The sequence below is a fragment of the Scyliorhinus canicula genome, chromosome 11, assembly GCF_902713615.1.
Source record: "Scyliorhinus canicula chromosome 11, sScyCan1.1, whole genome shotgun sequence".
Lineage (NCBI taxonomy): Eukaryota > Metazoa > Chordata > Chondrichthyes > Carcharhiniformes > Scyliorhinidae > Scyliorhinus > Scyliorhinus canicula.
The window spans coordinates 105,014,027-105,029,404 of NC_052156.1; the positions used below are offsets into that span (position 1 = coordinate 105,014,027).

A 15,378-nucleotide genomic window follows, 5' to 3' on the forward strand; every position below is an offset into this window, starting at 1 on the left:
GGAAATATACAGGAGCAGGTTGTCTGTGTATAGTGAGACCCTGTGTTCCAACCCCCTCCGGACTATCCCTTCCAGTCCTTTGATGTTCTTAGTACCATTACCAGTGACTCTGTGGCCAAAGCAAACAGCAATGGGGAGAGGGTACATCCTTGCCTTGTCCTTCGGTGCAGTTTAAAGTAGCCCGATGTCAGCCGATTCGTTCGTACACTTGCCACCAGTGCCTGGTATAAACAACCAAACCCAGTCAATGAAGTCCTACCCAAATCCGAACCGCCCCACCACCTTCGATAAATAGTTCCATTCCACCCGGTCGAAGGCTTTTCAGTGTCCATTGCACCCACAACTTCCATCTCCCTCCCATCTGGGGGCATCATGATCACATTTAAGAGCCTTCTAACGTTGCCCGTTAGTTACCTGCCCTTAACAAACCCCGTCTGGTCTTCCCTTATCCCCTCCGGGACACAGTCTTCTCTCCTTGAGGCCAAGATTTTAGCCAACAGTTTGGCATCGACATTCAATAGGGAGATTGGCCTGCATGACCCGCATAGCTCAGGGTCCTTCTCCCGCTTCAGGATCAGTGAGATCGAGGATTGTGACATTGTTGGGTGAAGAACACCCCACTCCCTTGCCTCATTAAATGCCCTCGCCAGCAGCGGGCCCACCATCCCAGAAAACCTCTTATAAAATTCCACAGGGTAGCCGTCGGTCCCGAGGCCTTACCCGACTGCATGGCCCCCAGCCCCTCTGCTATTTCTTCAATCCCAATCGGGGCTCCCAACCCCTACACCAACCGTTCCTCCACCTTTGGAAACTCCAACCCTTCCAAAAACTGCCTCATCCCCTCCATCCCAGCTGGGGGTTCCAACTCACAGCCGACTGTAAAACTCCTTAAACACCTTGTTCACCCCTGCTGGGTGCAAGACCGTATTCTCTCCTCTGTCCTTCACTCTTCCTATCTCCCTGGCCGCCTCCCTTTTCCTTAGCTGGTGTGCTAGCATCCTCTAACCTTCTCCCCATACTCATATATCTCCCCCCTCACCTTCCTCAATTGCTCCACCGCCTTCCCTGTAGATAACAGACCAAACTCCATCTGTAGCTTCTGCTGCTCCTTCAATAACCCCGCCTCCGGGGCCTCCAAATATTTCCTATCCACCTGGAGTATTTCCCCAACCAACCTATCCATCTCTGCTCGCTCCACCTTCTCCCTATGGGCCCGTATTGGGATTAGTTCCCCCCTGACCACTGCCTTCAGCACTTCCCAAACCGTTGTTGCCGAGACTTCCCCCGTGTCATTTATTTCCAAATAGTTCTGGATGGCCCCCCTCACACGCCCGCACACCCCTCTCATCCGCTAACAGCCCTACGTCCAATCTCCATTGCGGGCGCTGACCACCCTTCTTGCTCACCCGTAGATCCACCCAATGTGGGGGTATGGTCCGACACAGCAATCGCCAAATACTCGGTATCCACCAGCCCCACCAGTACAGCCCTGTTCAAGATGAAAAAATCGATCCGGGAGTATACTTCGTGGACATGGGAAAATAAATAAAACTCCTTCGCTCTTGGCTGTCCGAACCTGCATGGGTCTAGCCCCCCCCCCCCCCCCCCCCCCCATCTGCTCCATGAACCCTTTTAGTTCCTTCGCCATGGCCGGCACCCTCCCTGCCTTTGAACTCGACCGGCCTAACCTTGGATCAATGACCGTAATGAAGAACCCCCCCCAGCTTATGTGAGTCCAGGTCCGGGATCTTCCCCAGCAACCGCCTCATAAACTCTGCATCGTCCCAGTTTGATGAGTAAATATTTACGAACACCACCAGCATTCCCTCCAGCTTCCCGCTCTTCATGATATACTTACCCCCCGAGTCCGCAACTATATTCCCTGTCTCAAATGACTCCCGCTTATTGATCAGGATCACAACCCCAATCATCCGTATTTTTGACGATTTAAATTTCTTTTAAAGTTTTCTCTATTTTCGATTCTTCATTGGCGTGGAATGCACCCACAAAAAATGCATTGTTTAGTCTTATATTCATATTTTCATCAACATATTGCCTGTTTTCAGTTAATCTATCTGTCACTATGTATTTTTTATCTGCTGCATTTTTGGATTTCATTAACCTTTGTCACTTGTTGCATCTTACTGGACATGCATTATTGTGCAAAATGGTTCTTTTTGCCACATTTGGCACATATATTTTCATATGCAGGACATTTTCGTAGAGGGTGAGTCTTTCCATACCTCCTACATGAAATGGTGGATTCAGCAGTTTTTCTAAAATGGCCGCTCGGACCATGTTTTTGGTTGAACTGCGACACTGCATTAATATCATCGTTGGAAGCTACTGTTTTCGCACCATTTCATGGAGATGAATCTCCGTTATTCTTTTCGATGCTACTTTGCTTGCTTTGAAAATTTTAATTGCATCAGCGAGCTTTAATTCGGATTCTCTTAACAGACACTCACGAAGTTTATCGCTCTGCATACACGATCTGGTCTCTGACTAAGGAACCCTGTATCTCTGCAAAGTTGCAGGTCTGTGCTTTTAACTTCAGATCCGTGATGAAGCTATCTATTGTTTCGCCCGTTTTCTGCACACGCATTCGGAAAATATACCGTTCTAAAGTTGGATTGGATTGGATTTGTTTATTGTCACGTGTACCGAGGTACAGTGAAGAGTATTTTTCTGCAAGCAGCTCAACAAATCATTCAGTACATGGAAGAAAAGGGAATTAAACAAAATTCAAGAAAATACATGAGAATACATAATAGGGCAACACAAGATATACAATGTAACTACATAAGCATTGGCATCGGTTGAAGCATACAGGGTGTAGTGTTAATGAGGTCAGTCAATAAGAGGGTCATTTAGGAGTCTGGTGACAGTGGGGAAGAAGCTGTTTTTGAGCCTGTTCGTGCGTGTTCTCAGACTTCTGAATCTCCTGCCCGATGGAAGAAGTTGGAAAAGTGAGTAAGCCAGGTGGGAGGGATCCTTGATTATGCTGCCCGCTTTCCCCCGGCAGCGGGAGGTGTAGATGGAGTCCATGGATGGGAGGCAGGTTTGTGTGATGGACTGGGCGGTATTCACGACTCTCTGAAGTTCCTTGCGGTCCTGGGCCGAGCAGTTGCCATACCAGGCTGTGATGCAGCCCAATAGGATGCTTTTTATAATGCATCTGTAAAAGTTGGTTAGTCCGGTTAGTCTGAGGATTGCAATGATGACCAACTGCTCTATTACCTTCTTATAGCTCTTTTTGTCCTCCTCCATGTCAAATTGAAAACAGTTAAACAACTCAATTGCCTGGGGACCTGCTACGATTAAAAAAATGCAATTTTTCTCTCTTCCGAGGCATCTTGTAAGCAAAGAGCCTGTACACACAGCATGATCTGCTGTTTAAAACACACCAGTTCGCATCTACGTTACCCGATATGCGCAGGTGTTATGGTGTCTTCAAGCCTTCCATCTTTTATCTGCCATGAGGTACGCTATTTTCTTTGCAGTCGGTCTTTGGATTTTTTTATTTTCGCACAATGTTTTCTTTCTTCTATGTTTTCTGTCGAATTGCTGGTTCTTAATACTCCTTTCTTTCTGACACCCACGTCCTGGTACCATGTGATGTTCTTTGGTTGTTCAAATTAATATTCTTAAGGTTGTAGTGTTGCTTCAAATAACATGCAGATTTTGTGCTAAATCAAAGCTAATTTATTTACACTACGCTATGAATTGTGAATTCTTAACCAAAAAAGCTAATTATTAGATTAAATAATTACAATACACAGAGCAAGTGAAAAACATGACGGTTTCCTACCCTCTCTACTAACCCACTCCCCAAGATCACGTGGACCACAGTGTGGCACGTGAGATGTGCTCTTAATACGTCTAGTGGCTGGATGCTGTAATTACACACTGGTCTACATGATCTAAGGACTGTGCCATACAACCTGAAGGCTTCTCAATTCATCGGGCGGACTGCACCGTGTCATCAGGCAAAGCAAAGGGTGGAAGAGTTTGTCTCCTCATCAACTCCTCCTAGTGCTTGGATGTGGCGACCTTGGCGACCTACTGCTCCCTGGACCTGGAATACCTGACAGTGAAGTGCCGCCCATACTACCTTCCATGTGAGTTCACTTCAGCCATTATCACAGCGGTCTACAACACACCCCAGGCAGAAGTGAAGGCGGCGCTGGATGAACTGTACACAGTTATAAACAAAAATGAAACAGAACACCCGGTGGCCTTATTCATCATGGCTGGGAACTTCAACAAGGACAACCTCAAGAGTGTACTGCCAAAATTCCACCAGCACATCTTCTGTCCCACCAGGGGTGACAATACTCTTGACCACTGCTACACAACAATCAAGGGTGCTTACTGTTCCATCCCCCGACCGCACTTTGGGAAAGCCGACCATAAGACAGTGCTCCTTCTCCCGGCATTCAAGCAGAAACTTAAGTGGGGGAACGCGGCTAAGAAGATTGTGCAGTGCTGGTCTGAGGAAACAGAAGGGCTCTTACGTGACTGTTTGGAGACAGTGGACTGGTCCATATTTTAGAACTCGGCGACAAACCCAAGTGAGTATGCCACCACTGTCACAGATTTAATCAGCAAATTTGTGGACGACTGCTTGCCAAAGAAAGCAGTACGTACGTTCCCCAACCGGAAACCACTGCTCAATGGCTCAACTGCGAGATTGACTCCCTAGGTCTGAGGTGTTCAAGTCAGACGACCCTGACTTACACAAGAAATCCAGGTACAACCTCCGCAAAGCCATAGAACATAGAACATAGAACAGTACAGCACAGAACAGGCCCTTCGGCCCTCGATGTTGCGCCGAGCCATGACCACCCCACTCAAACCCACGCATCCACCCCATACCCGTAACCCAACAACCCCCCCCCAACCTTACTCCCTAGGACACTACGGGCAATTTAGCATGGCCAATCCACCTAACCCGCACATCTTTGGACTGTGGGAGGAAACCGGAGCACCCGGAGGAAACCCACGCACACAGGGGGAGGACGTGCAGACTCCACACAGACAGTGACCCAGCCGGGAATCGAACCTGGGACCCTGGAGCTGTGAAGCATTGATGCTAACCACCATGCTACCCTGCTGCCCATCTGGGATACCAAGAGAGAATATCAGACCAAGCTAGAGTCACAGACTAGCGTTACAAACTCTAGTTGGGTGTGGCAAGGCCTAAACAACATAACGGGCTACAAAGCAAAGCCAAGCAGTATCTCCAGCAGCAGCGCACCCCTCCCCGATGAATTCAATGCATTCTCTGCTCGTTCCGAGCAGGAAACCATCGATCCGCTGTCGAGAGCCCTAGCAGCCTAAAACACACCCATACCCACCGTCACAGCTTCCAAAGTCAGATCGTCCTTCCTGAAAGTGAACCCTCAGAAAGCGACGGGTCCGGACAGGATCCCTGGTCGTGCACTCAGAGCCTGCGTGGACCAGCTGGCAGATGTGTTCGCGGACATCTTCAACCTGTCTACTCCGCTCCGAGGTCCCCATTTGCTTCAAGAAGACCCCCATCATACCGGTGCCAAAGAAGAGCCAGGCAACGTGCCTCAGTGACTACCATCCAGTGGCCCTGACATCAATCGTAATGAAGTGCTTCGAGAGGTTGGTCATAAAGTGCATCAACTCCATACTCCTAGAAACGCCTAGATCCTCTACAATTCGCATACCAACGAAACTGGTCCATAGCAGACACTATCTCCCTGGCCCCGCACTCAAACCTAAAGCATCTCAACCACAAGGACTCCTACATCAAACTTCTATTTATTGACTACAGCTCTGCTTTTAACACCAAAATCTCAGCCAAGCTCATATCAAAGCTCCAAAACCAAGGACTTGGCTCCTCACTCTGCAAATGGATCCTCGACTTTCTGACCCACAGACCGCAATCAGTAAGAAGAAACAACAACACCTCCTCGGCGAGCTTGCAGGGAAGGGGACCCCCCCCCCCCCCCCCCCCAACTAAACTGTCGGCGGAGGATCCTCGGCGGCGGAGCGATGCGCGGCGGCAGCAGCAGCAGCGGCAGGTCCACCTCCCCCCCCCTCCCCCCTCCCCCCACAACGGCACCAAAGCGCAGGCCAGGAGTGGAGCGGCAGCGGCCAGGACCGAAGCGTGGCCCAGCCTGCGGAACGGAGGGCACGGAGGAGCGACCAGCGACCTAACCACCCCCACCGAGAGAGCGCGGGGTGCGACGTGCGGCAGCCCGGACGGAGCAGCGGGGACCGAGCAGCGGGGACAGCAGCGGGGACCGACCCAACCGCCCCCCCCCAACCAGCAGTGACCACTACAAGGCAAGGTCAAAGAGACTCTGGACAAAAGCCTCTCTCTCTCTCTATCCTGGGTGAGTGAGGGGAAAGGAAGAAAAAATAACTTTTACAAAAACAAAACCCAAAAGAAAACTATTAAAGAGAGGGGGGAGGGGGAAATATATTATTTTCTCTCTTTTTGCACTCTCTTCTCCCATCCAAAACAAGCCCACCTGAGAGGAGTTCTATAAAAGAGAAAAAATTAAGTGGTAAAGGAAAGAAGGGAGGAGAGAAGAAAAAGGGAAGAGACAAAAAAAAAAAGAAAATAGGGTGCGGAAAAGGGGGGAAAAGAAAAACAAGGGGAGAAGAAAAGATGAAAGGGAAGGGGGAGGAAAAAATGCCAGAAGGGAGCCAAGGCAGAGGGAGAAGGGACACCAGAGGCAGACGGGACAAGGGGCAAGCCAGCTCAGGCGAGCGGATCAGCGCATGAAGCGGCGGAAGGAAGTATCGCCGCATCAAAAAGAGCTGGGGGGGGGGGGGGGGGGGGGGGGGGTTGGAATTGGAAGGCAGCCTTTACCGAGGCACTGAGGGAGCAGCTGCAGGTAATCAAGGCAGAGGTGAAAAAAGAAGAAATAGAGGCCGCAGTGCAGGCAGCAGTGGCCAGGGCCATGTCAGGGGTGCAGCAGGCTCTGACCAGACTGGAGGAGAAATTGGATGCCCAAGGGGACAAACTGGAAGCCCAGGAGGTGACCATAAAGGAGCTGGAGAAAGCAGCGACCGACATGAGCGACCGGGTCATGGTCCTGGAGAGGGAGGTGGCGAGACTGGGCGCAACACAGGGGAGCCTGAAGGGCAGAGTAGACGACCAGGAAAACCGCTCGAGAAGGCAAAATGTCAGGATGGTGGGCCTGCCCAGAGGGGACCGAGGGTAGAAACCCCACAGCATACGTGGCTGAGATGCTGGGCAACTTAGTGGGGAGGGCAACTTTCCACAACCCACCAGAAATGGACAGAGCACATCGGTCGCTGCGCTTGAAGCCCAAGGCAGGGGACCACCCAAGAGCAGTCATAGCTAAACTGCTCCGGTACCAGGACAGGGAGACAATCCTGCGCTGGGCCAGGAAAAATAGAGCCTGCAAATGGGAAGGCCACGCCATTCGAATTTATGAGGATCTTGGGGCAGATATAGCCAGGAGACGGGCTGAGTTCAATAGGGCGAAAGCAGCTCTCCACAGGAGCAACGTGCGTTTTGGTATGCTGTACCCAGCGAAATTCTGGATCACATGTCAAAACAGGGAGCACTTCTTTACAGCTGCTGAGGCAAACAGGTTCATCGAAGAGCATGGGCTGGAAAACCACCAGCGAGGGTAGGGACGGGGGGCCCCTGGCAAGGGGCAATGACACGCCAACGGGAGGGGTGGGAGGGGCGAGGCAATGCCAGGCCCCCACGCCCCCCGCCACGGCAAGAACAACCAGAACAAAGAGCAAACCACTGCCCGTGGGACCGCTCCAGGTGGGAGGCCAGGCCCCAGCACGAGGGAATGAGAGCAATGGAGAAGGGAGAGCAAGCGGGAGGGCTGCAGGGTAGGATGGGGGAAGAGCGGTCAGAAAACCGTAGAGGCCAGGCAGGGGAGAAGCAAGACAGTAAACCTCCGAGAGGGGGGCCACCGTGCTAGCAAGAAAGCTAGCGCCCCCAACAGGGGGGAAGGCGCCAGGCAGGAGATGGGGGGGAACACCCGTCAGAGCCGGGAGAGCAAATGGGGACAGGAATAGGGGATAGAGGGACAAAGGAGGGGAATACGGGGGAGGAGGGAAAAGGGAGAGACTGGGGGGGGGGAGGGAGGGTACACAGGGAGCGAGAGACTGGGGAGGGGGGATGCAGGGAAGGAGGGACAAAAGAGGCTAGAAAAGGAACAGGGCTACAAAGTGCCACAACCAAGGGCTCGAAACAAGGAACTGCTGCAAGCACCCACCCAGTACGGTCTTTGGGCGAAGGGGGCCCCCAGAGTGCAGGGGACTACCTGCATGGCGGACACATAGTGGTCGGCCATGGCGGGTGCCCCCGGGACAAGGGGAAATCCCGGAGCGCAAAGACTCGACCGCATGGAGAGAGCAGCGATAGCGGCCGCCCCCCCCCCCCCCCCCCCCCCCCCCCCCCCCCCCCCCCCCCCCCCCCACTCCAACATAGGGACCAGAGAAATTGCACAAATCAGGGGTACCGGAGGCAGGTTGGAAACGGAACCAGAAAAGATTAACAAAACCTTCAAGGCCTTCTACCAAGAGCTGTACACCTCAGAGCCCCCAAGGGGGGAGTCTGGGATGAAACGGATCCTTGATGGACTGGACATTCCAGTCGTGGGGAGGGCAGAAAACGGGGCCTGGAAGCACCACTAGCACTGGGAGAGATCATGGACAGCATTAGTTCCATGCAGACGGGGAAGGCACCGGGACCGGACGGATTCCCGGCGGACTTCTACAAAACATTTGCGACAGCGCTGGCCCCGCTCCTGCGGGAGATGTTCACAGACTCGCTAGCTAGGGGCAAACTGCCACCCACGCTAGCACAGGCCTCAATCTCGCTGATAACTAAGAAACACAAAGACCCAACGGAATGTGGGCCATACAGACCCATCTCACTGCTAAACGCAGACGCCAAAATACTGGCCAAAATCCTAGCCAAAAGGCTAGAAGACTGTGTACCTGAGGTGGTCACAGAGGACCAGACGGGCTTCGTCAAAGGTAGACAGCTTACCTCGAACATCAGGCGCCTGCTGAACGTGAGGGGGTCATTATCATTGAGGGAGCTCATACTCCAATGTACACACAGGACTGCGTGGCAAAATTTGGTTCCAACTCCATCTACAGGTTTGCTGCGACACAACCATAGTGGGTCAGATCTCGAATAACGACAAGTCAGAATATAGGAGTGATACCAATCAATCCAGTCGAAACGGTAGTCAACAAGAACTGTGGTTTTAATCAGCTAGAATGTGCCCACCAGTAGCTCCTCCCGCACTGAGAGGCTGTCCCGGATCGATGAGTTATATACCTTCTCAGAGGGGAGGAGCCACAGGCGGAGCTAACAACAACATCAACACAACAACAGTAACAGTGGGTAAATACAATAATATATACAACAGCCATACGTGGCTCACCACAAGGAGGGAGATAGAGAACCTAGTGGAGTGGTGCAACGACAGCAATTTATCCCTCAATGCCAGCAAAACTAAAGAACTGGTCATTTACTTTAGGAAGCAAAGTATTATACACACCTCTGTCTGCATCAACGGGGCTGAGGTGGAGATGGTTGACAGCTTCAAATTGCTAGGGGTGCACATTACCAAAAATTTGTCCTGGTCCACCCACATTGACACTAGCACCAAGAAAGCACAACAGCACCTATACTTCCTCAGGAAATTAAGGAAATTCAGCATGTCCACACTGACTCTTACCAACTTTTATAAAAAGCACCATAGAAAGCATCCTATCTGACTGCATCGCAGCCTGGTATGGCAACTGCTCAGCCCAAGACAACAAGAAACTTCAGAGAGTCATGAACACCACCCAGTCCATCACATGAACCCGTCTCCCATCCATTGACTTTATCTACACCTCCCGCTGCCTTGGGAAAGCGGGCAGCATAATCAAAGACCCCCTCCTTCCCGACTTACTCACTCTTCCAACTTCTTGACAAATACATGAATAGGATGGGAATAGAGGGATACGGACACCGGAAGTGTAGAAGATTCTAGTTTAGGCGGGCAGCATGATCGCGCAAGCTTGGAGGGCCAAAGGGCCTGTTCCTGTGCTGTACTTTTCTTTGTTCTTTGTTCTTGTTCTTCCATCGGGCAGGAGAGACAAATGTCTGAGAACACGCACGAACAGATTCAAACAGCTTCTTCCCCGAAACTGTTACCTGACTCCTAAACAAATCTGTTATGGTCTGACCTGATTAATACTACACTCCTATATGCTTCACCCGATGCAGGTGTCTATGTATTTACATTGTGTACCTTGTGTTGCCCTATTATGTATTTTCTTTTATTTTCTTTTCTTTTCATGTACAAAATGATCTGTTTGAACTACTCGCAGAAAAATACTTTTCACTGTACCTCGGTACACACAACAATAAACAAATCCAATCGTTCATATATACAAAGATGATATACCAGATATCATTACAGAGGGTATCCCAGAAAATCCAGAGGTGGGGGCTTGTTTCGCAATGAAAGGTGGTTGGGGGCTGCTTTACGATGTGGGTAGGGTGTGGAAGGGATGGCCAGCTGTTGGACCTTGCTATTGGGCTGCCAGCTCAAAATGGTGGCCCGGTAACAGGAATACCTTGGGCGCGATTCTCCACTGCCCACGACGGGTCGGAGAATAGCGGGAGGGCCTTCCCGACAATTTTCACGGCCTCCCGTTATTCTCCCCCCCCCCCCCCCCTCCGGCCGCCCCCCGACACGAATCGCTGCTCGCCGTTTTTTACAGCGAACAGCAATTCTCCGCAGGCCGATGGGCCGAATACCGCGGAGTTTACGGCCGTTTTCACGGCCGCGATCACACCTGCTTTCAGCGTTCGTGAAAACGGCCGCAAAGTGCCCTTCCCGGACAACCATGGGACCGATTGGCACGGCTGCATCACGGCCGTGCCAAGGGTGGCATAGGCCTGCGATCGGTGGGCACCGATCACGGGCAGCGGGTCTGATACCCGCGCACTATTTGTTCTTCCGCCGCCCCGCAGGATCAGTCCGCGGGGCGGCTGAGGGGCATGATGGCCCATGCATGCGCGGGTTTGACGCGTCTGCGTGATGACGTCATCCGCGCATGCGCGGGTTGGAGCCGTCCAACCCATGCATGCGCGGCTGACATCATCGTGCGCGTCAGCCGCCGTGACTCTTGGCAGGCGGAGTTAGTGACGTTCGCTAACTCCGCATCGCCGTGATTCCCCCGGCCCCGATACTAGCCCCGCCCGGGGTGAGAATCGGGTCCCGGGACGGAACTCCGAGGCTGGTGTGAAACACGGCCAGTTTCACGGCACGCCGGATTTGCGGAGAATCGCGCCCCTTGTATTCTGAATTGCTTCCTTATTTGCGCTTCCTTCCAATTCAACTCCAGCGGGAAACAATGGGCAGGATTCTCCGAAATGGAGGCAGTGTCCGCACCGTCGTGAACACCGTCCCGTTTCACGACGGCGCGAAACGGATGCGGGCACTACTGATTCTGGCCCCGCTCCAGCCTCCCTTCCCGGCGCCAACTGGGCGCCACGCCAACCTGCGAACGTGCAGTGGCACTGCACCAAACCGCGCATGCGCGGTGGACTTCCTTAACGCGCCGGCCCCGACGCAACATGGTGTGGGGGTTCAGGGGCCTGACGCATAACAAAATAGGGCCGGGGCTGGAGATGTTCCCACCGGCTGTGAGCAGGTGTGGACGGCGGCGGTGGGACTCTGCCGTTTCCGCGTGGCCACTCGGCCCATCAAGACCAGAGAATCGGCGACCCTGCCGCGAACAACGGACCATGACCGGCGCCGTGCCAAATCCGCCTGCGCACATACGCCGATTCTCCACTGCTCGGAGAATCGCGTGCCGGTGTCAGGGCGGCATGGCGCGGTTGCGGCGATTCTCCGGCCCAGCGCGGGGCTTGGAGAATGTCGCCCATGGTCTCACGAATGGAGAATCCCTGCCATTAGGTATTTTGTCGAATAAAAACAAAATATGGCAGAATTAAATTAAAACAGAAAATGCTGGTATAACTCAGCAGCATCTGTGGAGAAAAGGGAAACGGGTTAACGTTTGGAGGCCATATGACTCTTATTCAGAGGTGAAGCGAGGTAGACCTTTTATATGGTCTTACTACTCTAATTTATCAGGGGAAAAGAAAAAATATTTTTGTTTATGTGTTTTGTCTTTTTTATTATTTTTTGTTTATTTGTGGGGGTTTTTTGTGAAGTGATGACCCGTACGTTTATTTACACGTACATGGGTTAAGCCAGCATCCGCCACTGACACTGGCATGATGCTGGGTGTGACAACCAAGCAAAAGAACATAAAGTAACTGATGGATAAAACAAAAGAGGGGAGTGCCCCAAAACAACGTGTGGATGTCGTGTTAATCACCCTGGGGTAACATGGACTACAACTGGATGCAGTTGTACTTGAAAGCAGACTCCAAACTTTGATGTTCTTTCAATACGCTTTATTGAACTTGTTAAGCAGTGCTCACAGTTCGCTGTGGGTTTGACACTCTACTAATCTAAGTGTGCTAACTATAACTAACTAGACCAGACTAGCTCTGAGCCATGTGTAGAAGGTGCTAACTGATATATACACCCTGACTGTCACTACAGTTGTCACCAGTGGAAAGAGGCAGAGTGTTGATGCCTCGTGTTTTATAGTGGGAGACCACCTTCTAGTGTTCTGCCTGGTGATTGGTTGTGTTCTGTCTTGTGTGTTGATTGGCTGTACTGGGGGTCTGTCACTGCCTGTCTGTATCTCATTATGTGTATGAGTGCTTATCATGACATGGAGCACAGCCCAAAAAGAACGGGAAAGGACACAAAAACTTATCAAAAACCCGTCAAATTAAAGTGCGACAATCGGGGTCGATAAGGCAATCCAACCCCTGCGGTGCCCATCGAGCACGGAAAGCCTCACGTGTGCCCGTGGACACCGCATGCTCCCGCTCCAGGGACACCCAGCCGCGAACGAGGCCACGGACGATGGGCAGACAGTCAGGCTGGATGACCCCCTCGGTCGCCGCTGCCTGAACCTATAAATGGCAAGTTTGGCCAGGCCCAGGAGCAGGTTTACAAGGAGGTCCTCTACCCTCCCCGCCCCCCTCCGCACCAGATGTCCATAGATCAGGAGCGTGGGACTGAAGTGCAAAGAAAGCCTCAACAACAATGCTGTCAAGAAACTAAAAAGGGATTGCAGCCTAGGTCAGACAACACAAATGTGCTCCACGGTCTCCACCAGGCTGAAGAGAGGTAGACCTTTTATATGATCTTACTACTCTAATTTAACAAATAAAAAAATATTTTTGTTTATGTGTTTTGCCTTTTTTATTTTTTTGGTTCTTGTGGGTTTTTTTTGTGAATTTATGAACTGCACGTTTATCTACACGTACAGGAGTTAAGCCAGCATCCACCACTGACACTGGCGTGATGCTGGGTGTGACAACCCAGCAAAAGAACCATAAAGTTCTGCATCACAGCCTGGTATGGCAACTGCTCGGCCCAGGACAGCAAGAAACTTCAGAGAGTTGTGAACACCGCCCAGTCCATCACACAAACCTGCCTCCCATCCATTGACTCCATCTACACCTCCCGCTGCTTGGAGAATGCGGGCAGCATAATTAAAGACCCCTCCCACCCGGCTTACTCACTCTTCCAACTTCTTCCATTGGGCAGGAGATACAGAAGTCTGAGAGCACGCACGAACAGACTGAAAAACAGCTTCTTCCCCGCTGTTATCAGACTCCTAACCGACCCTCTTATGGACTGACCTCATTAACACTACATCCCTGTATGCTTCATCCGATGCTGTTGCTTATGTAGTTACACTGTATACCTTGTGTTGCCCTATTATGTATTTTCTTTTATTCCCTTTTCTTCCCATGTACTTAATGATCTGTTGAGCTGCTCGTAGAAAAACACTTTTCACTGTACCTTGGTACATGTGACAATAAACAAATCCAATCCAATCCAATCCATTAAAGTAACTGATGGATAAATCAAAAGAGAGACAAAACAACGAGTGGAGCACAGCCGAAAAAGAACGAGAAAGGAAACAAAAACTTGTCAAAAACCCGTCAAATTAAAGTGCGAAAATCGGGGTCGATAAGGCAATCCAACCCCTGCGGTGCCCACCGAGCACGGAAAGCCTTGAGTGTGCCCGTGGAGACCGCATGCTCCCGCTCCAGAGATGCCCGGCCGCGAATGAGGCCACGGACGATGGGCAGTCAGGCTGGATGACCCCCTCGGTCGCCGCTGCCTGGACCTATAAATGGCAAGTTTGGCCAGGCCCAGGAGCAGGTTCACAAGGAGGTCCTCCGCCCTCCTCGCCCCCCTCCGCACCAGATGTCTGTAGATCAGGAGCGTGGGGCTGAAGTGCAAAGAAAACCTCAACAACAATGCTGTCAAGAAACCAAAAAGGGAGTGCAGCCTAGGACATGTTTTGTTATGCTCTTGATGTAGCATAAGCTGCTTTCTTGATGTGCACTCTGACAAAGGAAGGTTCAGACTTGGAGATAGCTTTAACACATTTATTGAACTGTTAACGATTCTCCTACTTGGATTCGACTCTCCTGTTAATCCTGCTATAGCTACTCAGACTATCTAACCAGTCTGCTACAATCCACGTGGTGGGTGTGATGTGTTTTAATCAACCCTTCATACTCACTAAGTGTCACCACTGGAGAGAGGAAGATCATGTGTGCTATGTCCTTTTATATGGGTTGATGTAATGCCCTCCTGTGGTAGTGTGACCTCTGTGTGTCGTGAATGCCCATTGGTCGTGTCCTATCTTACTGGCCTATTGGTTGAATGTCTGTGTGTCATATCTCTGGTGCTCCCTCTAGTGTCTATCTAGTCTATGTGTATTTACATCAACCCCTTGTGTATTTACAGTGATGCATATCACCACAAGACAGACATAAATGTGCTCCACAGTCTCCACCAGGCTGGAGAGGTAGAAATGTGATGGATTTTAAACTGTTGAAGAGGGGATCAAAATGGGGCAGGGACAGGTTAGAGGGGTGGGAGCTCAGGAGATTTGATAAAGATTTAATTGAGACGAGTCAGAGGGAGTGTTGATAGAGAAATAAAGAATTAAGGTGCCAATAGTGGCATAGATAGCAGAATGTGTTTATAGCAGAACAAGGGCCAGCGCTCTGTGAAAGCCAAACCTAACAATGGCCCCAGCCGTTACCCTTTCATCCCTTTTCATCACATCCCAACCCTTCTCAACCGTTTCCTCAGCAAAAGAGTGATACTGATTCTGTTGGTTTTTCAATGAGACTTTGCCAATATTTTAAGTTATGTCCTCACTAAACATGGCATAATGCCTAATGAGCCTCTTTCTTTGACCCAGTTAAATATCCAG

At 51.1% G+C, this 15,378-nt stretch overlaps 1 protein-coding gene across 1 annotated transcript in view; it reads right to left on the reverse strand.

Annotated features, from left to right (window-relative positions):
• socs2 (suppressor of cytokine signaling 2) overlaps window positions 1-15,378 on the reverse strand; it is a 106,950-nt gene that overhangs the window by 31,447 nt on the left and 60,125 nt on the right. The window lies entirely within an intron of this gene.